Below are 27,089 nucleotides of genomic sequence, written 5' to 3'. Positions count from 1 at the left end.
CTGGGCCACCTTTCCGGTAACAGCTGGTACTGGGCCACCTTTCCGGTAACAGCTGGTACTGGGCCACCTTTCCAGTAACAGCAGGTACTGGGCCACCTTTCCGGTAAAAGCAGGTACTGGGCCACCATTCCAGTAACAGCACGTACTGGGCCACCTTTCCGATAACAGCAGGTACTGGGCCACCTTTCCGGTAACAGCAGTTACTGGGCCAACTTTCTGGGAACAGCAGGTACTGGGCCACCTTTCCGGTAACAGCTGGTACTGGGCCACCTTTCCGGTAACAGCAGGTACTGGGCCACCTTTCCGGTAGCAGCTGGTACTGGGCCACCTTTCCGGTAACAGCAGGTACTGGGCCACCATTCCAGTAACTGCACGTACTGGGCCACCATTCCGGTAACAGCACGTACTAGGCCATCTTTCCGGTAGCAGCACGTACTGGGCCACCATTCCAGTAACAGCACGTTCTGGGCCACCTTTCCGGTAACAGCTGGTACTGGGCCACCTTTCCGGTAAAAGCAGGTACTGGGCCACCAATCCAGTAACAGCACGTACTGGGCCACCTTTCCGGTAACAGCACGTACTGGTCCACCATTCCAGTAACACCACGTTCTGGGCCACCTTTCCGCTAACAGAAGGTACTGGGCAACCTTTCCAGTAACAGCACGTACAGGGCCACCTTTCCGGTAACAGCAGGTACTGGGCCACCATTCCAGTAACAGCACGTACTGGGCCACCTTTCCGGTAACAGCACGTACTGGGCCACCTTTTCGGTAACAGCACGTACTGGGCCACCATTCCAGTAACAGCACGTTCTGGGCCACCTTTCCGGTAACAGCTGGTACTGGGCCACCATTCCAGTAACAGCACGTACTGGGCCACCATTCCAGTAACAGCACGTACTGGGCCACCTTTTCGGTAACAGCACGTACTGGGCCACCATTCCAGTAACAGCACGTTCTGGGCCACCTTTCCGGTAACAGCTGGAACTGGGCCACCTTTCCGGTAACAGCACGTACTGGGCCACCATTCCAGTAACAGCACGTTCTGGGCCACCTTTCCGGTAACAGCAGGTACTGCGCCACCTTTCCGGTAACAGCACGTACGGGGCCACCTTTCCGGTAACAGCACGTTCTGGGCCACCTTTCCGGTAACAGCTGGTACTGGGCCACCATTCCAGTAACAGCACGTACTGGGCCACCATTCCAGTAACAGCACGTACTGGGCCACCTTTTCGGTAACAGCACGTACTGGGCCACCATTCCAGTAACAGCACGTTCTGGGCCACCTTTCCGGTAACAGCTGGAACTGGGCCACCTTTCCGGTAACAGCACGTACTGCGCCACCTTTCCGGTAACAGCAGGTACTGGGCCACCTTTCCGGTAACAGCAGGTACTGGGCCACCTTTCCGGTAACAGCAGGTACTGGGCCACCTTTCCGATAACAGCAGGTACTGCGCCACATTTCCGGTAACAGCAGGTACTGGGCCACCTTTCCGGTAACAGCAGGTACTGGGCCACATTTCCGGTAACAACAGGTACTGTGCCACCTTTCCGGTAACAGCAGGTACTGGGCCACCATTCCAGTAACTGCACGTACTGGGCCACCTTTCCGGTAACAGCTGGTACTGGGCCACCTTTCCGGTAACAGCAGGTACTGGGCGACCATTCCAGTAACAGCAGGAACTGGGCCACCTTTCCGGTAACAGCAGGTACTGGGCCATCTTTCCGGTAACAGCACGTACTGGGCCACCATTCCAGTAACAGCACGTTCTGGGCCACCTTTCCGGTAACAGCTGGTACTGGGCCACCTTTCCGGTAACAGCTGGTACTGGGCCACCTTTCCAGTAACAGCAGGTACTGGGCCACCTTTCCGGTAAAAGCAGGTACTGGGCCACCATTCCAGTAACAGCACGAACTGGGCCACCTTTCCGGTAACAGCACGTACTGGGCCACCATTCCAGTAACAGCACGTTCTGGGCCACCTTTCCGGTAACAGCTGGTACTGGGCCACCATTCCAGTAACAGCACGTACTGGGCCACCATTCCAGTAACAGCACGTACTGGGCCACCTTTTCGGTAACAGCACGTACTGGGCCACCATTCCAGTAACAGCACGTTCTGGGCCACCTTTCCGGTAACAGCTGGAACTGGGCCACCTTTCCGGTAACAGCACGTACTGCGCCACCTTTCCGGTAACAGCAGGTACTGGGCCACCTTTCCGGTAACAGCAGGTACTGGGCCACCTTTCCGGTAACAGCAGGTACTGGGCCACCTTTCCGATAACAGCAGGTACTGCGCCACATTTCCGGTAACAGCAGGTACTGGGCCACCTTTCCGGTAACAGCAGGTACTGGGCCACATTTCCGGTAACAACAGGTACTGTGCCACCTTTCCGGTAACAGCAGGTACTGGGCCACCATTCCAGTAACTGCACGTACTGGGCCACCTTTCCGGTAACAGCTGGTACTGGGCCACCTTTCCGGTAACAGCAGGTACTGGGCGACCATTCCAGTAACAGCAGGAACTGGGCCACCTTTCCGGTAACAGCAGGTACTGGGCCATCTTTCCGGTAACAGCACGTACTGGGCCACCATTCCAGTAACAGCACGTTCTGGGCCACCTTTCCGGTAACAGCTGGTACTGGGCCACCTTTCCGGTAACAGCTGGTACTGGGCCACCTTTCCAGTAACAGCAGGTACTGGGCCACCTTTCCGGTAAAAGCAGGTACTGGGCCACCATTCCAGTAACAGCACGAACTGGGCCACCTTTCCGGTAACAGCACGTACTGGGCCACCATTCCAGTAACAGCACGTTCTGGGCCACCTTTCCGGTAACAGCTGGTACTGGGCCACCATTCCAGTAACAGCACGTACTGGGCCACCATTCCAGTAACAGCACGTACTGGGCCACCTTTTCGGTAACAGCACGTACTGGGCCACCATTCCAGTAACAGCACGTTCTGGGCCACCTTTCCGGTAACAGCTGGAACTGGGCCACCTTTCCGGTAACAGCACGTACTGCGCCACCTTTCCGGTAACAGCTGGTACTGGGCCACCTTTCCGGTAACAGCAGGTACTGGGCGACCATTCCAGTAACAGCAGGAACTGGGCCACCTTTCCGGTAACAGCAGGTACTGGGCCATCTTTCCGGTAACAGCACGTACTGGGCCACCATTCCAGTAACAGCACGTTCTGGGCCACCTTTCCGGTAACAGCTGGTACTGGGCCACCTTTCCGGTAACAGCTGGTACTGGGCCACCTTTCCGGTAACAGCAGGTACTGGGCCACCTTTCCGGTAAAAGCAGGTACTGGGCCACCTTTCCGGTAACAGCAGGTACTGGGCCACCTTTCCGATAACAGCAGGTACTGCGCCACATTTCCGGTAACAGCAGGTACTGGGCCACCTTTCCGGTAACAGCAGGTACTGGGCCACATTTCCGGTAACAACAGGTACTGTGCCACCTTTCCGGTAACAGCAGGTACTGGGCCACCATTCCAGTAACTGCACGTACTGGGCCACCTTTCCGGTAACAGCTGGTACTGGGCCACCTTTCCGGTAACAGCAGGTACTGGGCGACCATTCCAGTAACAGCAGGAACTGGGCCACCTTTCCGGTAACAGCAGGTACTGGGCCATCTTTCCGGTAACAGCACGTACTGGGCCACCATTCCAGTAACAGCACGTTCTGGGCCACCTTTCCGGTAACAGCTGGTACTGGGCCACCTTTCCGGTAACAGCTGGTACTGGGCCACCTTTCCAGTAACAGCAGGTACTGGGCCACCTTTCCGGTAAAAGCAGGTACTGGGCCACCATTCCAGTAACAGCACGAACTGGGCCACCTTTCCGGTAACAGCACGTACTGGGCCACCATTCCAGTAACAGCACGTTCTGGGCCACCTTTCCGGTAACAGCTGGTACTGGGCCACCTTTCCGGTAACAGCAGGTACTGGGCAACCTTTCCGGTAACAGCTGGTACTGGGCCACCTTTCCGATAACAGCAGGTACTGGGCCACCTTTCCGGTAACAGCAGGTACTGGGCCAACTTTCTGGGAACAGCAGGTACTGGGCCACCTTTCCGGTAACAGCTGGTACTGGGCCACCTTTCCGGTAACAGCAGGTACTGCGCCACCTTTCCGGTAACAGCAGGTACTGGGCCACCTTTCCGGTAACAGCAGGTACTGCGCCACCTTTCCGGTAACAGCAGGTACTGGGCCAGCTTTCCGATAACAGCAGGTACTGGGCCACCTTTCCGGTAACAGCAGGTACTGGGCCAACTTTCTGGGAACAGCAGGTACTGGGCCACCTTTCCGGTAACAGCTGGTACTGGGCCACCTTTCCGGTAACAGCAGGTACTGGGCCACCTTTCCGGTAACAGCTGGTACTGGGCCACCTTTCCGGTAACAGCAGGTACTGGGCCACCATTCCAGTAACTGCACGTACTGGGCCACCATTCCGGTAACAGCACGTTCTGGGCCACCTTTCCGGTAACAGCTGGTACTGGGCCACCTTTCCGGTAAAAGCAGGTACTGGGCCACCATTCCAGTAACAGCACGTACTGGGCCACCTTTCCGGTAACAGCACGTACTGGTCCACCATTCCAGTAACACCACGTTCTGGGCCACCTTTCCGGTAACAGCTGGTACTGGGCAACCTTTCCAGTAACAGCACGTACTGGGCCACCTTTCCGGTAACAGCAGGTACTGGGCCACCATTCCAGTAACAGCACGTACTGGGCCACCTTTCCGGTAACAGCACGTACTGGGCCACCTTTTCGGTAACAGCACGTACTGGGCCACCATTCCAGTAACAGCACGTTCTGGGCCACCTTTCCGGTAACAGCTGGTACTGGGCCACCATTCCAGTAACAGCACGTACTGGGCCACCATTCCAGTAACAGCACATACTGGGCCACCTTTTCGGTAACAGCACGTACTGGGCCACCATTCCAGTAACAGCACGTTCTGGGCCACCTTTCCGGTAACAGCTGGAACTGGGCCACCTTTCCGGTAACAGCACGTACTGGGCCACCATTCCAGTAACAGCACGTTCTGGGCCACCTTTCCGGTAACAGCAGGTACTGCGCCACCTTTCCGGTAACAGCACGTACGGGGCCACCTTTCCGGTAACAGCACGTTCTGGGCCACCTTTCCGGTAACAGCTGGTACTGGGCCACCATTCCAGTAACAGCACGTACTGGGCCACCATTCCAGTAGCAGCACGTACTGGGCCACCTTTTCGGTAACAGCACGTACTGGGCCACCATTCCAGTAACAGCACGTTCTGGGCCACCTTTCCGGTAACAGCTGGAACTGGGCCACCTTTCCGGTAACAGCACGTACTGCGCCACCTTTCCGGTAACAGCAGGTACTGGGCCACCGTTCCGGTAACAGCAGGTACTGGGCCACCTTTCCGGTAACAGCAGGTACTGGGCCACCTTTCCGATAACAGCAGGTACTGCGCCACATTTCCGGTGACAGCAGGTACTGGGCCACCTTTCCGGTAACAGCAGGTACTGGGCCACATTTCCGGTAACAACAGGTACTGTGCCACCTTTCTGGTAACAGCAGGTACTGGGCCACCATTCCAGTAACTGCACGTACTGGGCCACCTTTCCGGTAACAGCTGGTACTGGGCCACCTTTCCGGTAACAGCAGGTACTGGGCGACCATTCCAGTAACAGCAGGAACTGGGCCACCTTTCCGGTAACAGCTGGTACTGGGCCACCTTTCCGGTAACAGCAGGTACTGGGCCACCTTTCCGGTAACAGCAGGTACTGGGTCACCTTTCCGGTAACAGCAGGTACTGGGTCACCTTTCCGGTAACAGCAGGTACTGGGCCACCATTCCAGTAACTGCACGTACTGGGCCACCTTTCCGGTAACAGCTGGTACTGGGCCACCTTTCCGGTAACAGCAGGTACTGGGCGACCATTCCAGTAACAGCAGGAACTGGGCCACCTTTCCGGTAACAGCAGGTACTGGGCCATCTTTCCGGTAACAGCACGTACTGGGCCACCATTCCAGTAACAGCACGTTCTGGGCCACCTTTCCGGTAACAGCTGGTACTGGGCCACCTTTCCAGTAACAGCAGGTACTGGGCCACCTTTCCGGTAAAAGCAGGTACTGGGCCACCATTCCAGTAACAGCACGAACTGGGCCACCTTTCCGGTAACAGCACGTACTGGGGCACCATTCCAGTAACAGCACGTTCTGGGCCACCTTTCCGGTAACAGCTGGTACTGGGCCACCTTTCCGGTAACAGCAGGTACTGGGCAACCTTTCCGGTAACAGCTGGTACTGGGCCACCTTTCCGATAACAGCAGGTACTGGGCCACCTTTCCGGTAACAGCAGGTACTGGGCCAACTTTCTGGGAACAGCAGGTACTGGGCCACCTTTCCGGTAACAGCTGGTACTGGGCCACCTTTCCGGTAACAGCAGGTACTGCGCCACCTTTCCGGTAACAGCAGGTACTGGGCCACCTTTCCGGTAACAGCAGGTACTGCGCCACCTTTCCGGTAACAGCAGGTACTGGGCCACCTTTCCGATAACAGCAGGTACTGGGCCAACTTTCCGGTAACAGCAGGTACTGGGCCAACTTTCTGGGAACAGCAGGTACTGGGCCACCTTTCCGGTAACAGCTGGTACTGGGCCACCTTTCCGGTAACAGCAGGTACTGGGCCACCTTTCCGGTAACAGCTGGTACTGGGCCACCTTTCCGGTAACAGCAGGTACTGGGCCACCATTCCAGTAACTGCACGTACTGGGCCACCATTCCGGTAACAGCACGTACTAGGCCATCTTTCCGGTAGCAGCACGTACTGGGCCACCATTCCAGTAACAACACGTTCTGGGCCACCTTTCCGGTAACAGCTGGTACTGGGCCACCTTTCCGGTAACAGCTGGTACTGGGCCACCTTTCCAGTAACAGCAGGTACTGGGCCACCTTTCCGGTAAAAGCAGGTACTGGGCCACCATTCCAGTAACAGCACGTACTGGGCCACCTTTCCGGTAACAGCACGTACTGGTCCACCATTCCAGTAACACCACGTTCTGGGCCACCTTTCCGGTAACAGATGGTACTGGGCAACCTTTCCAGTAACAGCACGTACTGGGCCACCTTTCCGGTAACAGCAGGTACTGGGCCACCATTCCGGTAACAGCACGTACTGGGCCACCTTTCCGGTAACAGCACGTACTGGGCCACCTTTTCGGTAACAGCACGTACTGGGCCACCATTCCAGTAACAGCACGTTCTGGGCCACCTTTCCGGTAACAGCTGGTACTGGGCCACCATTCCAGTAACAGCACGTACTGGGCCACCATTCCAGTAACAGCACGTACTGGGCCACCTTTTCGGTAACAGCACGTACTGGGCCACCATTCCAGTAACAGCACGTTCTGGGCCACCTTTCCGGTAACAGCTGGAACTGGGCCACCTTTCCGGTAACAGCACGTACTGGGCCACCATTCCAGTAACAGCACGTTCTGGGCCACCTTTCCGGTAACAGCAGGTACTGCGCCACCTTTCCGGTAACAGCACGTACGGGGCCACCTTTCCGGTAACAGCACGTTCTGGGCCACCTTTCCGGTAACAGCTGGTACTGGGCCACCATTCCAGTAACAGCACGTACTGGGCCACCATTCCAGTAACAGCACGTACTGGGCCACCTTTTCGGTAACAGCACGTACTGGGCCACCATTCCAGTAACAGCACGTTCTGGGCCACCTTTCCGGTAACAGCTGGAACTGGGCCACCTTTCCGGTAACAGCACGTACTGCGCCACCTTTCCGGTAACAACAGGTACTGGGCCACCTTTCCGGTAACAGCAGGTACTGGGCCACCTTTCCGGTAACAGCAGGTACTGGGCCACCTTTCCGATAACAGCAGGTACTGCGCCACATTTCCGGTAACAGCAGGTACTGGGCCACCTTTCCGGTAACAGCAGGTACTGGGCCACATTTCCGGTAACAACAGGTACTGGGCCACCTTTCCGGTAACAGCAGGTACTGGGCCACCATTCCAGTAACTGCACGTACTGGGCCACCTTTCCGGTAACAGCAGGTACTGGGCCACATTTCCGGTAACAACAGGTACTGGGCCACCTTTCCGGTAACAGCTGGTACTGGGCCACCTTTCCGGTAACAGCAGGTACTGGGCGACCATTCCAGTAACAGCAGGAACTGGGCCACCTTTCCGGTAACAGCTGGTACTGGGCCACCTTTCCGGTAACAGCAGGTACTGGGCCACCTTTCCGGTTACAGCAGGTACTGCGCCACCTTTCCTGTAACAGCTGGTACTGCGCCACCATTCCAGTAACAGCTGGTACTGGGCCACCTTTCCAGTAACAGCAGGTACTGGGCCACCTTTCCGGTAAAAGCAGGTACTGGGCCACCATTCCAGTAACAGCACGTACTGGGCCACCTTTCCTGTAACAGCACGTTCTGGGCCACCTTTCCGGTAACAGCAGGAACTGCGCCACCTTTCCGGGAACAGCAGGTACTGGGTCACCTTTCCAGTAACAGCAGGAACTGCGCCACCTTTCCGGGAACAGCAGGGACTGGGTCACCTCTCCGGTAACAGCAGGTACAGGGCCACCATTCCGGTAACAGCAGGTACTGGGCCACCTTTCCGGTAACAGCACGTACTGGGCCACCTTTCCGGTAACAGCTGGTACTGGGCCACTTTTCCGGTAACAGTATGTACTGGGCCACTTTTCCGGTCACAGCAGGTACTGGAACACCTTTCCGGTAACAGCAGGTACTGGGCCACCTTTCCGTTAACAGCAGGTACTGCGCCACCTTTCCGGTAACAGCAGGTACTGGGCCACCTTTCCGATAACAGCAGGTACTGGGCCACCTTTCCGGTAACAGCAGGTACTGGGCCAACTTTCTGGGAACAGCAGGTACTGGGCCACCTTTCCGGTAACAGCTGGTACTGGGCCACCTTTCCGGTAACAGCAGGTACTGGGCCACCTTTCCGGTAGCAGCTGGTACTGGGCCACCTTTCCGGTAACAGCAGGTACTGGGCCACCATTCCAGTAACTGCACGTACTGGGCCACCATTCCGGTAACAGCACGTACTAGGCCATCTTTCCGGTAGCAGCACGTACTGGGCCACCATTCCAGTAACAGCACGTTCTGGGCCACCTTTCCGGTAACAGCTGGTACTGGGCCACCTTTCCGGTAAAAGCAGGTACTGGGCCACCAATCCAGTAACAGCACGTACTGGGCCACCTTTCCGGTAACAGCACGTACTGGTCCACCATTCCAGTAACACCACGTTCTGGGCCACCTTTCCGCTAACAGAAGGTACTGGGCAACCTTTCCAGTAACAGCACGTACTGGGCCACCTTTCCGGTAACAGCAGGTACTGGGCCACCATTCCAGTAACAGCACGTACTGGGCCACCTTTCCGGTAACAGCACGTACTGGGCCACCTTTTCGGTAACAGCACGTACTGGGCCACCATTCCAGTAACAGCACGTTCTGGGCCACCTTTCCGGTAACAGCTGGTACTGGGCCACCATTCCAGTAACAGCACGTACTGGGCCACCATTCCAGTAACAGCACGTACTGGGCCACCTTTTCGGTAACAGCACGTACTGGGCCACCATTCCAGTAACAGCACGTTCTGGGCCACCTTTCCGGTAACAGCTGGAACTGGGCCACCTTTCCGGTAACAGCACGTACTGGGCCACCATTCCAGTAACAGCACGTTCTGGGCCACCTTTCCGGTAACAGCAGGTACTGCGCCACCTTTCCGGTAACAGCACGTACGGGGCCACCTTTCCGGTAACAGCACGTTCTGGGCCACCTTTCCGGTAACAGCTGGTACTGGGCCACCATTCCAGTAACAGCACGTACTGGGCCACCATTCCAGTAACAGCACGTACTGGGCCACCTTTTCGGTAACAGCACGTACTGGGCCACCATTCCAGTAACAGCACGTTCTGGGCCACCTTTCCGGTAACAGCTGGAACTGGGCCACCTTTCCGGTAACAGCACGTACTGCGCCACCTTTCCGGTAACAGCAGGTACTGGGCCACCTTTCCGGTAACAGCAGGTACTGGGCCACCTTTCCGGTAACAGCAGGTACTGGGCCACCTTTCCGATAACAGCAGGTACTGCGCCACATTTCCGGTAACAGCAGGTACTGGGCCACCTTTCCGGTAACAGCAGGTACTGGGCCACATTTCCGGTAACAACAGGTACTGTGCCACCTTTCCGGTAACAGCAGGTACTGGGCCACCATTCCAGTAACTGCACGTACTGGGCCACCTTTCCGGTAACAGCTGGTACTGGGCCACCTTTCCGGTAACAGCAGGTACTGGGCGACCATTCCAGTAACAGCAGGAACTGGGCCACCTTTCCGGTAACAGCAGGTACTGGGCCATCTTTCCGGTAACAGCACGTACTGGGCCACCATTCCAGTAACAGCACGTTCTGGGCCACCTTTCCGGTAACAGCTGGTACTGGGCCACCTTTCCGGTAACAGCTGGTACTGGGCCACCTTTCCAGTAACAGCAGGTACTGGGCCACCTTTCCGGTAAAAGCAGGTACTGGGCCACCATTCCAGTAACAGCACGAACTGGGCCACCTTTCCGGTAACAGCACGTACTGGGCCACCATTCCAGTAACAGCACGTTCTGGGCCACCTTTCCGGTAACAGCTGGTACTGGGCCACCATTCCAGTAACAGCACGTACTGGGCCACCATTCCAGTAACAGCACGTACTGGGCCACCTTTTCGGTAACAGCACGTACTGGGCCACCATTCCAGTAACAGCACGTTCTGGGCCACCTTTCCGGTAACAGCTGGAACTGGGCCACCTTTCCGGTAACAGCACGTACTGCGCCACCTTTCCGGTAACAGCAGGTACTGGGCCACCTTTCCGGTAACAGCAGGTACTGGGCCACCTTTCCGATAACAGCAGGTACTGCGCCACATTTCCGGTAACAGCAGGTACTGGGCCACCTTTCCGGTAACAGCAGGTACTGGGCCACATTTCCGGTAACAACAGGTACTGTGCCACCTTTCCGGTAACAGCAGGTACTGGGCCACCATTCCAGTAACTGCACGTACTGGGCCACCTTTCCGGTAACAGCTGGTACTGGGCCACCTTTCCGGTAACAGCAGGTACTGGGCGACCATTCCAGTAACAGCAGGAACTGGGCCACCTTTCCGGTAACAGCAGGTACTGGGCCATCTTTCCGGTAACAGCACGTACTGGGCCACCATTCCAGTAACAGCACGTTCTGGGCCACCTTTCCGGTAACAGCTGGTACTGGGCCACCTTTCCGGTAACAGCTGGTACTGGGCCACCTTTCCAGTAACAGCAGGTACTGGGCCACCTTTCCGGTAAAAGCAGGTACTGGGCCACCATTCCAGTAACAGCACGAACTGGGCCACCTTTCCGGTAACAGCACGTACTGGGCCACCATTCCAGTAACAGCACGTTCTGGGCCACCTTTCCGGTAACAGCTGGTACTGGGCCACCATTCCAGTAACAGCACGTACTGGGCCACCATTCCAGTAACAGCACGTACTGGGCCACCTTTTCGGTAACAGCACGTACTGGGCCACCATTCCAGTAACAGCACGTTCTGGGCCACCTTTCCGGTAACAGCTGGAACTGGGCCACCTTTCCGGTAACAGCACGTACTGCGCCACCTTTCCGGTAACAGCTGGTACTGGGCCACCTTTCCAGTAACAGCAGGTACTGGGCGACCATTCCAGTAACAGCAGGAACTGGGCCACCTTTCCGGTAACAGCAGGTACTGGGCCATCTTTCCGGTAACAGCACGTACTGGGCCACCATTCCAGTAACAGCACGTTCTGGGCCACCTTTCCGGTAACAGCTGGTACTGGGCCACCTTTCCGGTAACAGCTGGTACTGGGCCACCTTTCCGGTAACAGCAGGTACTGGGCCACCTTTCCGGTAAAAGCAGGTACTGGGCCACCATTCCAGTAACAGCACGAACTGGGCCACCTTTCCGGTAACAGCACGTACTGGGCCACCATTCCAGTAACAGCACGTTCTGGGCCACCTTTCCGGTAACTGCTGGTACTGGGCCACCTTTCAAGTAACAGCAGGTACTAGGCAACCTTTCCGGTAACAGCTGGTACTGGGCCACCTTTCCGATAACAGCAGGTACTGGGCCACCTTTCCGGTAACAGCAGGTACTGGGCCAACTTTCTGGGAACAGCAGGTACTGGGCCACCTTTCCGGTAACAGCTGGTACTGGGCCACCTTTCCGGTAACAGCAGGTACTGCGCCACCTTTCCGGTAACAGCAGGTACTGGGCCACCTTTCCGGTAACAGCAGGTACTGCGCCACCTTTCCGGTAACAGCAGGTACTGGGCCAGCTTTCCGATAACAGCAGGTACTGGGCCACCTTTCCGGTAACAGCAGGTACTGGGCCAACTTTCTGGGAACAGCAGGTACTGGGCCACCTTTCCGGTAACAGCTGGTACTGGGCCACCTTTCCGGTAACAGCAGGTACTGGGCCACCTTTCCGGTAACAGCTGGTACTGGGCCACCTTTCCGGTAACAGCAGGTACTGGGCCACCATTCCAGTAACTGCACGTACTGGGCCACCATTCCGGTAACAGCACGTTCTGGGCCACCTTTCCGGTAACAGCTGGTACTGGGCCACCTTTCCGGTAAAAGCAGGTACTGGGCCACCATTCCAGTAACAGCACGTACTGGGCCACCTTTCCGGTAACAGCACGTACTGGTCCACCATTCCAGTAACACCACGTTCTGGGCCACCTTTCCGGTAACAGCTGGTACTGGGCAACCTTTCCAGTAACAGCACGTACTGGGCCACCTTTCCGGTAACAGCAGGTACTGGGCCACCATTCCAGTAACAGCACGTACTGGGCCACCTTTCCGGTAACAGCACGTACTGGGCCACCTTTTCGGTAACAGCACGTACTGGGCCACCATTCCAGTAACAGCACGTTCTGGGCCACCTTTCCGGTAACAGCTGGTACTGGGCCACCATTCCAGTAACAGCACGTACTGGGCCACCATTCCAGTAACAGCACGTACTGGGCCACCTTTTCGGTAACAGCACGTACTGGGCCACCATTCCAGTAACAGCACGTTCTGGGCCACCTTTCCGGTAACAGCTGGAACTGGGCCACCTTTCCGGTAACAGCACGTACTGGGCCACCATTCCAGTAACAGCACGTTCTGGGCCACCTTTCCGGTAACAGCAGGTACTGCGCCACCTTTCCGGTAACAGCACGTACGGGGCCACCTTTCCGGTAACAGCAGGTACTGGGCGACCATTCCAGTAACAGCAGGAACTGGGCCACCTTTCCGGTAACAGCAGGTACTGGGCCATCTTTCCGGTAACAGCACGTACTGGGCCACCATTCCAGTAACAGCACGTTCTGGGCCACCTTTCCGGTAACAGCTGGTACTGGGCCACCTTTCCGGTAACAGCTGGTACTGGGCCACCTTTCCAGTAACAGCAGGTACTGGGCCACCTTTCCGGTAAAAGCAGGTACTGGGCCACCATTCCAGTAACAGCACGAACTGGGCCACCTTTCCGGTAACAGCACGTACTGGGCCACCATTCCAGTAACAGCACGTTCTGGGCCACCTTTCCGGTAACAGCTGGTACTGGGCCACCATTCCAGTAACAGCACGTACTGGGCCACCATTCCAGTAACAGCACGTACTGGGCCACCTTTTCGGTAACAGCACGTACTGGGCCACCATTCCAGTAACAGCACGTTCTGGGCCACCTTTCCGGTAACAGCTGGAACTGGGCCACCTTTCCGGTAACAGCACGTACTGCGCCACCTTTCCGGTAACAGCAGGTACTGGGCCACCTTTCCGGTAACAGCAGGTACTGGGCCACCTTTCCGGTAACAGCAGGTACTGGGCCACCTTTCCGATAACAGCAGGTACTGCGCCACATTTCCGGTAACAGCAGGTACTGGGCCACCTTTCCGGTAACAGCAGGTACTGGGCCACATTTCCGGTAACAACAGGTACTGTGCCACCTTTCCGGTAACAGCAGGTACTGGGCCACCATTCCAGTAACTGCACGTACTGGGCCACCTTTCCGGTAACAGCTGGTACTGGGCCACCTTTCCGGTAACAGCAGGTACTGGGCGACCATTCCAGTAACAGCAGGAACTGGGCCACCTTTCCGGTAACAGCAGGTACTGGGCCATCTTTCCGGTAACAGCACGTACTGGGCCACCATTCCAGTAACAGCACGTTCTGGGCCACCTTTCCGGTAACAGCTGGTACTGGGCCACCTTTCCGGTAACAGCTGGTACTGGGCCACCTTTCCAGTAACAGCAGGTACTGGGCCACCTTTCCGGTAAAAGCAGGTACTGGGCCACCATTCCAGTAACAGCACGAACTGGGCCACCTTTCCGGTAACAGCACGTACTGGGCCACCATTCCAGTAACAGCACGTTCTGGGCCACCTTTCCGGTAACAGCTGGTACTGGGCCACCATTCCAGTAACAGCACGTACTGGGCCACCATTCCAGTAACAGCACGTACTGGGCCACCTTTTCGGTAACAGCACGTACTGGGCCACCATTCCAGTAACAGCACGTTCTGGGCCACCTTTCCGGTAACAGCTGGAACTGGGCCACCTTTCCGGTAACAGCACGTACTGCGCCACCTTTCCGGTAACAGCTGGTACTGGGCCACCTTTCCAGTAACAGCAGGTACTGGGCGACCATTCCAGTAACAGCAGGAACTGGGCCACCTTTCCGGTAACAGCAGGTACTGGGCCATCTTTCCGGTAACAGCACGTACTGGGCCACCATTCCAGTAACAGCACGTTCTGGGCCACCTTTCCGGTAACAGCTGGTACTGGGCCACCTTTCCGGTAACAGCTGGTACTGGGCCACCTTTCCGGTAACAGCAGGTACTGGGCCACCTTTCCGGTAAAAGCAGGTACTGGGCCACCATTCCAGTAACAGCACGAACTGGGCCACCTTTCCGGTAACAGCACGTACTGGGCCACCATTCCAGTAACAGCACGTTCTGGGCCACCTTTCCGGTAACTGCTGGTACTGGGCCACCTTTCAAGTAACAGCAGGTACTAGGCAACCTTTCCGGTAACAGCTGGTACTGGGCCACCTTTCCGATAACAGCAGGTACTGGGCCACCTTTCCGGTAACAGCAGGTACTGGGCCAACTTTCTGGGAACAGCAGGTACTGGGCCACCTTTCCGGTAACAGCTGGTACTGGGCCACCTTTCCGGTAACAGCAGGTACTGCGCCACCTTTCCGGTAACAGCAGGTACTGGGCCACCTTTCCGGTAACAGCAGGTACTGCGCCACCTTTCCGGTAACAGCAGGTACTGGGCCAGCTTTCCGATAACAGCAGGTACTGGGCCACCTTTCCGGTAACAGCAGGTACTGGGCCAACTTTCTGGGAACAGCAGGTACTGGGCCACCTTTCCGGTAACAGCTGGTACTGGGCCACCTTTCCGGTAACAGCAGGTACTGGGCCACCTTTCCGGTAACAGCTGGTACTGGGCCACCTTTCCGGTAACAGCAGGTACTGGGCCACCATTCCAGTAACTGCACGTACTGGGCCACCATTCCGGTAACAGCACGTTCTGGGCCACCTTTCCGGTAACAGCTGGTACTGGGCCACCTTTCCGGTAAAAGCAGGTACTGGGCCACCATTCCAGTAACAGCACGTACTGGGCCACCTTTCCGGTAACAGCACGTACTGGTCCACCATTCCAGTAACACCACGTTCTGGGCCACCTTTCCGGTAACAGCTGGTACTGGGCAACCTTTCCAGTAACAGCACGTACTGGGCCACCTTTCCGGTAACAGCAGGTACTGGGCCACCATTCCAGTAACAGCACGTACTGGGCCACCTTTCCGGTAACAGCACGTACTGGGCCACCTTTTCGGTAACAGCACGTACTGGGCCACCATTCCAGTAACAGCACGTTCTGGGCCACCTTTCCGGTAACAGCTGGTACTGGGCCACCATTCCAGTAACAGCACGTACTGGGCCACCATTCCAGTAACAGCACGTACTGGGCCACCTTTTCGGTAACAGCACGTACTGGGCCACCATTCCAGTAACAGCACGTTCTGGGCCACCTTTCCGGTAACAGCTGGAACTGGGCCACCTTTCCGGTAACAGCACGTACTGGGCCACCATTCCAGTAACAGCACGTTCTGGGCCACCTTTCCGGTAACAGCAGGTACTGCGCCACCTTTCCGGTAACAGCACGTACGGGGCCACCTTTCCGGTAACAGCACGTTCTGGGCCACCTTTCCGGTAACAGCTGGTACTGGGCCACCATTCCAGTAACAGCACGTACTGGGCCACCATTCCAGTAGCAGCACGTACTGGGCCACCTTTTCGGTAACAGCACGTACTGGGCCACCATTCCAGTAACAGCACGTTCTGGGCCACCTTTCCGGTAACAGCTGGAACTGGGCCACCTTTCCGGTAACAGCACGTACTGCGCCACCTTTCCGGTAACAGCAGGTACTGGGCCACCGTTCCGGTAACAGCAGGTACTGGGCCACCTTTCCGGTAACAGCAGGTACTGGGCCACCTTTCCGATAACAGCAGGTACTGCGCCACATTTCCGGTAACAGCAGGTACTGGGCCACCTTTCCGGTAACAGCAGGTACTGGGCCACATATCCGGTAACAACAGGTACTGTGCCACCTTTCCGGTAACAGCAGGTACTGGGCCACCATTCCAGTAACTGCACGTACTGGGCCACCTTTCCGGTAACAGCTGGTACTGGGCCACCTTTCCGGTAACAGCAGGTACTGGGCGACCATTCCAGTAACAGCAGGAACTGGGCCACCTTTCCGGTAACAGCTGGTACTGGGCCACCTTTCCGGTAACAGCAGGTACTGGGCCACCTTTCCGGTAACAGCAGGTACTGGGTCACCTTTCCGGTAACAGCAGGTACTGGGTCACCTTTCCGGTAACAGCAGGTACTGGGCCACCATTCCAGTAACTGCACGTACTGGGCCACCTTTCCGGTAACAGCTGGTACTGGGCCACCTTTCCGGTAACAGCAGGTACTGGGCGACCATTCCAGTAACAGCAGGAACTGGGCCACCTTTCCGGTAACAGCAGGTACTGGGCCATCTTTCCGGTAACAGCACGTACTGGGCCACCATTCCAGTAACAGCACGTTCTGGGCCACCTTTCCGGTAACAGCTGGTACTGGGCCACCTTTCCAGTAACAGCAGGTACTGGGCCACCTTTCCGGTAAAAGCAGGTACTGGGCCACCATTCCAGTAACAGCACGAACTGGGCCACCTTTCCGGTAACAGCACGTACTGGGCCACCATTCCAGTAACAGCACGTTCTGGGCCACCTTTCCGGTAACAGCTGGTACTGGGCCACCTTTCCGGTAACAGCAGGTACTGGGCAACCTTTCCGGTAACAGCTGGTACTGGGCCACCTTTCCGATAACAGCAGGTACTGGGCCACCTTTCCGGTAACAGCAGGTACTGGGCCAACTTTCTGGGAACAGCAGGTACTGGGCCACCTTTCCGGTAACAGCTGGTACTGGGCCACCTTTCCGGTAACAGCAGGTACTGCGCCACCTTTCCGGTAACAGCAGGTACTGGGCCACCTTTCCGGTAACAGCAGGTACTGCGCCACCTTTCCGGTAACAGCAGGTACTGGGCCACCTTTCCGATAACAGCAGGTACTGGGCCAACTTTCCGGTAACAGCAGGTACTGGGCCAACTTTCTGGGAACAGCAGGTACTGGGCCACCTTTCCGGTAACAGCTGGTACTGGGCCACCTTTCCGGTAACAGCAGGTACTGGGCCACCTTTCCGGTAACAGCTGGTACTGGGCCACCTTTCCGGTAACAGCAGGTACTGGGCCACCATTCCAGTAACTGCACGTACTGGGCCACCTTTTCGGTAACAGCACGTACTGGGCCACCATTCCAGTAACAGCACGTTCTGGGCCACCTTTCCGGTAACAGCTGGTACTGGGCCACCATTCCAGTAACAGCACGTACTGGGCCACCATTCCAGTAACAGCACGTACTGGGCCACCTTTTCGGTAACAGCACGTACTGGGCCACCATTCCAGTAACAGCACGTTCTGGGCCACCTTTCCGGTAACAGCTGGAACTGGGCCACCTTTCCGGTAACAGCACGTACTGGGCCACCATTCCAGTAACAGCACGTTCTGGGCCACCTTTCCGGTAACAGCAGGTACTGCGCCACCTTTCCGGTAACAGCACGTACGGGGCCACCTTTCCGGTAACAGCACGTTCTGGGCCACCTTTCCGGTAACAGCTGGTACTGGGCCACCATTCCAGTAACAGCACGTACTGGGCCACCATTCCAGTAACAGCACGTACTGGGCCACCTTTTCGGTAACAGCACGTACTGGGCCACCATTCCAGTAACAGCACGTTCTGGGCCACCTTTCCGGTAACAGCTGGAACTGGGCCACCTTTCCGGTAACAGCACGTACTGCGCCACCTTTCCGGTAACAGCAGGTACTGGGCCACCTTTCCGGTAACAGCAGGTACTGGGCCACCTTTCCGGTAACAGCAGGTACTGGGCCACCTTTCCGATAACAGCAGGTACTGCGCCACATTTCCGGTAACAGCAGGTACTGGGCCACCTTTCCGGTAACAGCAGGTTCTGGGCCACATTTCCGGTAACAACAGGTACTGTGCCACCTTTCCGGTAACAGCAGGTACTGGGCCACCATTCCAGTAACTGCACGTACTGGGCCACCTTTCCGGTAACAGCTGGTACTGGGCCACCTTTCCGGTAACAGCAGGTACTGGGCGACCATTCCAGTAACAGCAGGAACTGGGCCACCTTTCCGGTAACAGCAGGTACTGGGCCATCTTTCCGGTAACAGCACGTACTGGGCCACCATTCCAGTAACAGCACGTTCTGGGCCACCTTTCCGGTAACAGCTGGTACTGGGCCACCGTTCCGGTAACAGCTGGTACTGGGCCACCTTTCCAGTAACAGCAGGTACTGGGCCACCTTTCCGGTAAAAGCAGGTACTGGGCCACCATTCCAGTAACAGCACGAACTGGGCCACCTTTCCGGTAACAGCACGTACTGGGCCACCATTCCAGTAACAGCACGTTCTGGGCCACCTTTCCGGTAACAGCTGGTACTGGGCCACCTTTCCGGTAACAGCAGGTACTGGGCAACCTTTCCGGTAACAGCTGGTACTGGGCCACCTTTCCGATAACAGCAGGTACTGGGCCACCTTTCCGGTAACAGCAGGTACTGGGCCAACTTTCTGGGAACAGCAGGTACTGGGCCACCTTTCCGGTAACAGCTGGTACTGGGCCACCTTTCCGGTAACAGCAGGTACTGCGCCACCTTTCCGGTAACAGCAGGTACTGGGCCACCTTTCCGGTAACAGCAGGTACTGCGCCACCTTTCCGGTAACAGCAGGTACTGGGCCAGCTTTCCGATAACAGCAGGTACTGGGCCACCTTTCCGGTAACAGCTGGTACTGGGCCACCTTTCCGGTAAAAGCAGGTACTGGGCCACCATTCCAGTAACAGCACGTACTGGGCCACCTTTCCGGTAACAGCACGTACTGGTCCACCATTCCAGTAACACCACGTTCTGGGCCACCTTTCCGGTAACAGCTGGTACTGGGCAACCTTTCCAGTAACAGCACGTACTGGGCCACCTTTCCGGTAACAGCAGGTACTGGGCCACCATTCCAGTAACAGCACGTACTGGGCCACCTTTCCGGTAACAGCACGTACTGGGCCACCTTTTCGGTAACAGCACGTACTGGGCCACCATTCCAGTAACAGCACGTTCTGGGCCACCTTTCCGGTAACAGCTGGTACTGGGCCACCATTCCAGTAACAGCACGTACTGGGCCACCATTCCAGTAACAGCACGTACTGGGCCACCTTTTCGGTAACAGCACGTACTGGGCCACCATTCCAGTAACAGCACGTTCTGGGCCACCTTTCCGGTAACAGCTGGAACTGGGCCACCTTTCCGGTAACAGCACGTACTGGGCCACCATTCCAGTAACAGCACGTTCTGGGCCACCTTTCCGGTAACAGCAGGTACTGCGCCACCTTTCCGGTAACAGCACGTACGGGGCCACCTTTCCGGTAACAGCACGTTCTGGGCCACCTTTCCGATAACAGCTGGTACTGGGCCACCATTCCAGTAACAGCACGTACTGGGCCACCATTCCAGTAGCAGCACGTACTGGGCCACCTTTTCGGTAACAGCACGTACTGGGCCACCATTCCAGTAACAGCACGTTCTGGGCCACCTTTCCGGTAACAGCTGGAACTGGGCCACCTTTCCGGTAACAGCACGTACTGCGCCACCTTTCCGGTAACAGCAGGTACTGGGCCACCGTTCCGGTAACAGCAGGTACTGGGCCACCTTTCCGGTAACAACAGGTACTGTGCCACCTTTCCGGTAACAGCAGGTACTGGGCCACCATTCCAGTAACTGCACGTACTGGGCCACCTTTCCGGTAACAGCTGGTACTGGGCCACCTTTCCGGTAACAGCAGGTACTGGGCGACCATTCCAGTAACAGCAGGAACTGGGCCACCTTTCCGGTAACAGCTGGTACTGGGCCACCTTTCCGGTAACAGCAGGTACTGGGCCACCTTTCCGGTAACAGCAGGTACTGGGTCACCTTTCCGGTAACAGCAGGTACTGGGTCACCTTTCCGGTAACAGCAGGTACTGGGCCACCATTCCAGTAACTGCACGTACTGGGCCACCTTTCCGGTAACAGCTGGTACTGGGCCACCTTTCCGGTAACAGCAGGTACTGGGCGACCATTCCAGTAACAGCAGGAACTGGGCCACCTTTCCGGTAACAGCAGGTACTGGGCCATCTTTCCGGTAACAGCACGTACTGGGCCACCATTCCAGTAACAGCACGTTCTGGGCCACCTTTCCGGTAACAGCTGGTACTGGGCCACCTTTCCAGTAACAGCAGGTACTGGGCCACCTTTCCGGTAAAAGCAGGTACTGGGCCACCATTCCAGTAACAGCACGAACTGGGCCACCTTTCCGGTAACAGCACGTACTGGGCCACCATTCCAGTAACAGCACGTTCTGGGCCACCTTTCCGGTAACAGCTGGTACTGGGCCACCTTTCCGGTAACAGCAGGTACTGGGCAACATTTCCGGTAACAGCTGGTACTGGGCCACCTTTCCGATAACAGCAGGTACTGGGCCACCTTTCCGGTAACAGCAGGTACTGGGCCAACTTTCTGGGAACAGCAGGTACTGGGCCACCTTTCCGGTAACAGCTGGTACTGGGCCACCTTTCCGGTAACAGCAGGTACTGCGCCACCTTTCCGGTAACAGCAGGTACTGGGCCACCTTTCCGGTAACAGCAGGTACTGCGCCACCTTTCCGGTAACAGCAGGTACTGGGCCACCTTTCCGATAACAGCAGGTACTGGGCCAACTTTCCGGTAACAGCAGGTACTGGGCCAACTTTCTGGGAACAGCAGGTACTGGGCCACCTTTCCGGTAACAGCTGGTACTGGGCCACCTTTCCGGTAACAGCAGGTACTGGGCCACCTTTCCGGTAACAGCACGTACTGGGCCACCATTCCAGTAACAGCACGTTCTGGGCCACCTTTCCGGTAACAGCTGGAACTGGGCCACCTTTCCGGTAACAGCACGTACTGCGCCACCTTTCCGGTAACAACAGGTACTGGGCCACCTTTCCGGTAACAGCAGGTACTGGGCCACCTTTCCGGTAACAGCAGGTACTGGGCCACCTTTCCGATAACAGCAGGTACTGCGCCACATTTCCGGTAACAGCAGGTACTGGGCCACCTTTCCGGTAACAGCAGGTACTGGGCCACATTTCCGGTAACAACAGGTACTGGGCCACCTTTCCGGTAACAGCAGGTACTGGGCCACCATTCCAGTAACTGCACGTACTGGGCCACCTTTCCGGTAACAGCAGGTACTGGGCCACATTTCCGGTAACAACAGGTACTGGGCCACCTTTCCGGTAACAGCTGGTACTGGGCCACCTTTCCGGTAACAGCAGGTACTGGGCGACCATTCCAGTAACAGCAGGAACTGGGCCACCTTTCCGGTAACAGCTGGTACTGGGCCACCTTTCCGGTAACAGCAGGTACTGGGCCACCTTTCCGGTTACAGCAGGTACTGCGCCACCTTTCCTGTAACAGCTGGTACTGCGCCACCTTTCCGGTAACAGCAGGTACTGGGCCACCATTCCAGTAACAGCTGGTACTGGGCCACCTTTCCGGTAACAGCAGGTACTGGGCCACCTTTCCGGTAAAAGCAGGTACTGGGCCACCATTCCAGTAACAGCACGTACTGGGCCACCTTTCCTGTAACAGCACGTTCTGGGCCACCTTTCCGGTAACAGCAGGAACTGCGCCACCTTTCCGGGAACAGCAGGTCCTGGGTCACCTTTCCAGTAACAGCAGGAACTGCGCCACCTTTCCGGGAACAGCAGGGACTGGGTCACCTCTCCGGTAACAGCAGGTACAGGGCCACCATTCCGGTAACAGCAGGTACTGGGCCACCTTTCCGGTAACAGCACGTACTGGGCCACCTTTCCGGTAACAGCTGGTACTGGGCCACTTTTCCGGTAACAGTATGTACTGGGCCACTTTTCCGGTCACAGCAGGTACTGGAACACCTTTCCGGTAACAGCAGGTACTGGGCCACCTTTCCGGTAACAGCAGGTACTGCGCCACCTTTCCGGTAACAGCAGGTACTGGGCCACCTTTCCGATAACAGCAGGTACTGGGCCACCTTTCCGGTAACAGCAGGTACTGGGCCAACTTTCTGGGAACAGCAGGTACTGGGCCACCTTTCCGGTAACAGCTGGTACTGGGCCACCTTTCCGGTAACAGCAGGTACTGGGCCACCTTTCCGGTAACAGCTGGTACTGGGCCACCTTTCCGGTAACAGCAGGTACTGGGCCACCATTCCAGTAACTGCACGTACTGGGCCACCATTCCGGTAACAGCACGTACTAGGCCATCTTTCCGGTAGCAGCACGTACTGGGCCACCATTCCAGTAACAGCACGTTCTGGGCCACCTTTCCGGTAACAGCTGGTACTGGGCCACCTTTCCGGTAAAAGCAGGTACTGGGCCACCAATCCAGTAACAGCACGTACTGGGCCACCTTTCCGGTAACAGCACGTACTGGTCCACCATTCCAGTAACACCACGTTCTGGGCCACCTTTCCGGTAACAGCTGGTACTGGGCAACCTTTCCAGTAACAGCACGTACTGGGCCACCTTTCCGGTAACAGCAGGTACTGGGCCACCATTCCAGTAACAGCACGTACTGGGCCACCTTTCCGGTAACAGCACGTACTGGGCCACCTTTTCGGTAACAGTACGTACTGGGCCACCATTCCAGTAACAGCACGTTCTGGGCCACCTTTCCGGTAACAGCTGGTACTGGGCCACCATTCCAGTAACAGCACGTACTGGGCCACCATTCCAGTAACAGCACGTACTGGGCCACCTTTTCGGTAACAGCACGTACTGGGCCACCATTCCAGTAACAGCACGTTCTGGGCCACCTTTCCGGTAACAGCTGGAACTGGGCCACCTTTCCGGTAACAGCACGTACTGGGCCACCATTCCAGTAACAGCACGTTCTGGGCCACCTTTCCGGTAACAGCAGGTACTGGGCCACCATTCCAGTAACAGCACGTACTGGGCCACCATTCCAGTAACAGCACGTACTGGGCCACCTTTTCGGTAACAGCACGTACTGGGCCACCATTCCAGTAACAGCACGTTCTGGGCCACCTTTCCGGTAACAGCTGGAACTGGGCCACCTTTCCGGTAACAGCACGTACTGCGCCACCTTTCCGGTAACAGCAGGTACTGGGCCACCTTTCCGGTAACAGCAGGTACTGGGCCACCTTTCCGGTAACAGCAGGTACTGGGCCACCTTTCCGATAACAGCAGGTACTGCGCCACATTTCCGGTAACAGCAGGTACTGGGCCACCTTTCCGGTAACAGCAGGTACTGGGCCACATTTCCGGTAACAACAGGTACTGTGCCACCTTTCCGGTAACAGCAAGTACTGGGCCACCATTCCAGTAACTGCACGTACTGGGCCACCTTTCCGGTAACAGCTAGTACTGGGCCACCTTTCCGGTAACAGCAGGTACTGGGCGACCATTCCAGTAACAGCAGGAACTGGGCCACCTTTCCGGTAACAGCAGGTACTGGGCCATCTTTCCGGTAACAGCACGTACTGGGCCACCATTCCAGTAACAGCACGTTCTGGGCCACCTTTCCGGTAACAGCTGGTACTGGGCCACCTTTCCGGTAACAGCTGGTACTGGGCCACCTTTCCAGTAACAGCAGGTACTGGGCCACCTTTCCGGTAAAAGCAGGTACTGGGCCACCATTCCAGTAACAGCACGAACTGGGCCAGCTTTCCGGTAACAGCACGTACTGGGCCACCATTCCAGTAACAGCACGTTCTGGGCCACCTTTCCGGTAACAGCTGGTACTGGGCCACCTTTCCGGTAACAGCAGGTACTGGGCAACCTTTCCGGTAACAGCTGGTACTGGGCCACCTTTCCGATAACAGCAGGTACTGGGCCACCTTTCCGGTAACAGCAGGTACTGGGCCAACTTTCTGGGAACAGCAGGTACTGGGCCACCTTTCCGGTAACAGCTGGTACTGGGCCACCTTTCCGGTAACAGCAGGTACTGCGCCACCTTTCCGGTAACAGCAGGTACTGGGCCACCTTTCCGGTAACAGCAGGTACTGCGCCACCTTTCCGGTAACAGCAGGTACTGGGCCAGCTTTCCGATAACAGCAGGTACTGGGCCACCTTTCCGGTAACAGCAGGTACTGGGCCAACTTTCTGGGAACAGCTGGTACTGGGCCACCTTTCCGATAACAGCAGGTACTGGGCCACCTTTCCGGTAACAGCAGGTACTGGGCCAACTTTCTGGGAACAGCAGGTACTGGGCCACCTTTCCGGTAACAGCTGGTACTGGGCCACCTTTCCGGTAACAGCAGGTACTGCGCCACCTTTCCGGTAACAGCAGGTACTGGGCCACCTTTCCGGTAACAGCAGGTACTGCGCCACCTTTCCGGTAACAGCAGGTACTGGGCCAGCTTTCCGATAACAGCAGGTACTGGGCCACCTTTCCGGTAACAGCAGGTACTGGGCCAACTTTCTGGGAACAGCAGGTACTGGGCCACCTTTCCGGTAACAGCTGGTACTGGGCCACCTTTCCGTTAACAGCAGGTACTGGGCCACCTTTCCGGTAACAGCTGGTACTGGGCCACCTTTCCGGTAACAGCAGGTACTGGGCCACCATTCCAGTAACTGCACGTACTGGGCCACCATTCCGGTAACAGCACCTTCTGGGCCACCTTTCCGGTAACAGCTGGTACTGGGCCACCTTTCCGGTAAAAGCAGGTACTGGGCCACCATTCCAGTAACAGCACGTACTGGGCCACCTTTCCGGTAACAGCACGTACTGGTCCACCATTCCAGTAACACCACGTTCTGGGCCACCTTTCCGGTAACAGCTGGTACTGGGCAACCTTTCCAGTAACAGCACGTACTGGGCCACCTTTCCGGTAACAGCAGGTACTGGGCCACCATTCCAGTAACAGCACGTACTGGGCCACCTTTCCGGTAACAGCACGTACTGGGCCACCTTTTCGGTAACAGCACGTACTGGGCCACCATTCCAGTAACAGCACGTTCTGGGCCACCTTTCCGGTAACAGCTGGTACTGGGCCACCATTCCAGTAACAGCACGTACTGGGCCACCATTCCAGTAACAGCACGTACTGGGCCACCTTTTCGGTAACAGCACGTACTGGGCCACCATTCCAGTAACAGCACGTTCTGGGCCACCTTTCCGGTAACAGCTGGAACTGGGCCACCTTCCGGTAACAGCACGTACTGGGCCACCATTCCAGTAACAGCACGTTCTGGGCCACCTTTCCGGTAACAGCAGGTACTGCGCCACCTTTCCGGTAACAGCACGTACGGGGCCACCTTTCCGGTAACAGCTGGTACTGGGCCACCATTCCAGTAACAGCACGTACTGGGCCACCATTCCAGTAGCAGCACGTACTGGGCCACCTTTTCGGTAACAGCACGTACTGGGCCACCATTCCAGTAACAGCACGTTCTGGGCCACCTTTCCGGTAACAGCTGGAACTGGGCCACCTTTCCGGTAACAGCACGTACTGCGCCACCTTTCCGGTAACAGCAGGTACTGGGCCACCGTTCCGGTAACAGCAGGTACTGGGCCACCTTTCCGGTAACAGCAGGTACTGGGCCACCTTTCCGATAACAGCAGGTACTGCGCCACATTTCCGGTAACAGCAGGTACTGGGCCACCTTTCCGGTAACAGCAGGTACTGGGCCACATTTCCGGTAACAACAGGTACTGTGCCACCTTTCCGGTAACAGCAGGTACTGGGCCACCATTCCAGTAACTGCACGTACTGGGCCACCTTTCCGGTAACAGCTGGTACTGGGCCACCTTTCCGGTAACAGCAGGTACTGGGCGACCATTCCAGTAACAGCAGGAACTGGGCCACCTTTCCGGTAACAGCTGGTACTGGGCCACCTTTCCGGTAACAGCAGGTACTGGGCCACCTTTCCGGTAACAGCAGGTACTGGGTCACCTTTCCGGTAACAGCAGGTACTGGGTCACCTTTCCGGTAACAGCAGGTACTGGGCCACCATTCCAGTAACTGCACGTACTGGGCCACCTTTCCGGTAACAGCTGGTACTGGGCCACCTTTCCGGTAACAGCAGGTACTGGGCGACCATTCCAGTAACAGCAGGAACTGGGCCACCTTTCCGGTAACAGCAGGTACTGGGCCATCTTTCCGGTAACAGCACGTACTGGGCCACCATTCCAGTAACAGCACGTTCTGGGCCACCTTTCCGGTAACAGCTGGTACTGGGCCACCTTTCCAGTAACAGCAGGTACTGGGCCACCTTTCCGGTAAAAGCAGGTACTGGGCCACCATTCCAGTAACAGCACGAACTGGGCCACCTTTCCGGTAACAGCACGTACTGGGCCACCATTCCAGTAACAGCACGTTCTGG

This window comes from Hemitrygon akajei, chromosome 4, assembly GCF_048418815.1.
Source record: "Hemitrygon akajei chromosome 4, sHemAka1.3, whole genome shotgun sequence".
NCBI classification, from domain to species: domain Eukaryota; kingdom Metazoa; phylum Chordata; class Chondrichthyes; order Myliobatiformes; family Dasyatidae; genus Hemitrygon; species Hemitrygon akajei.
Note: the sequence above shows the minus strand (reverse complement) of the source record.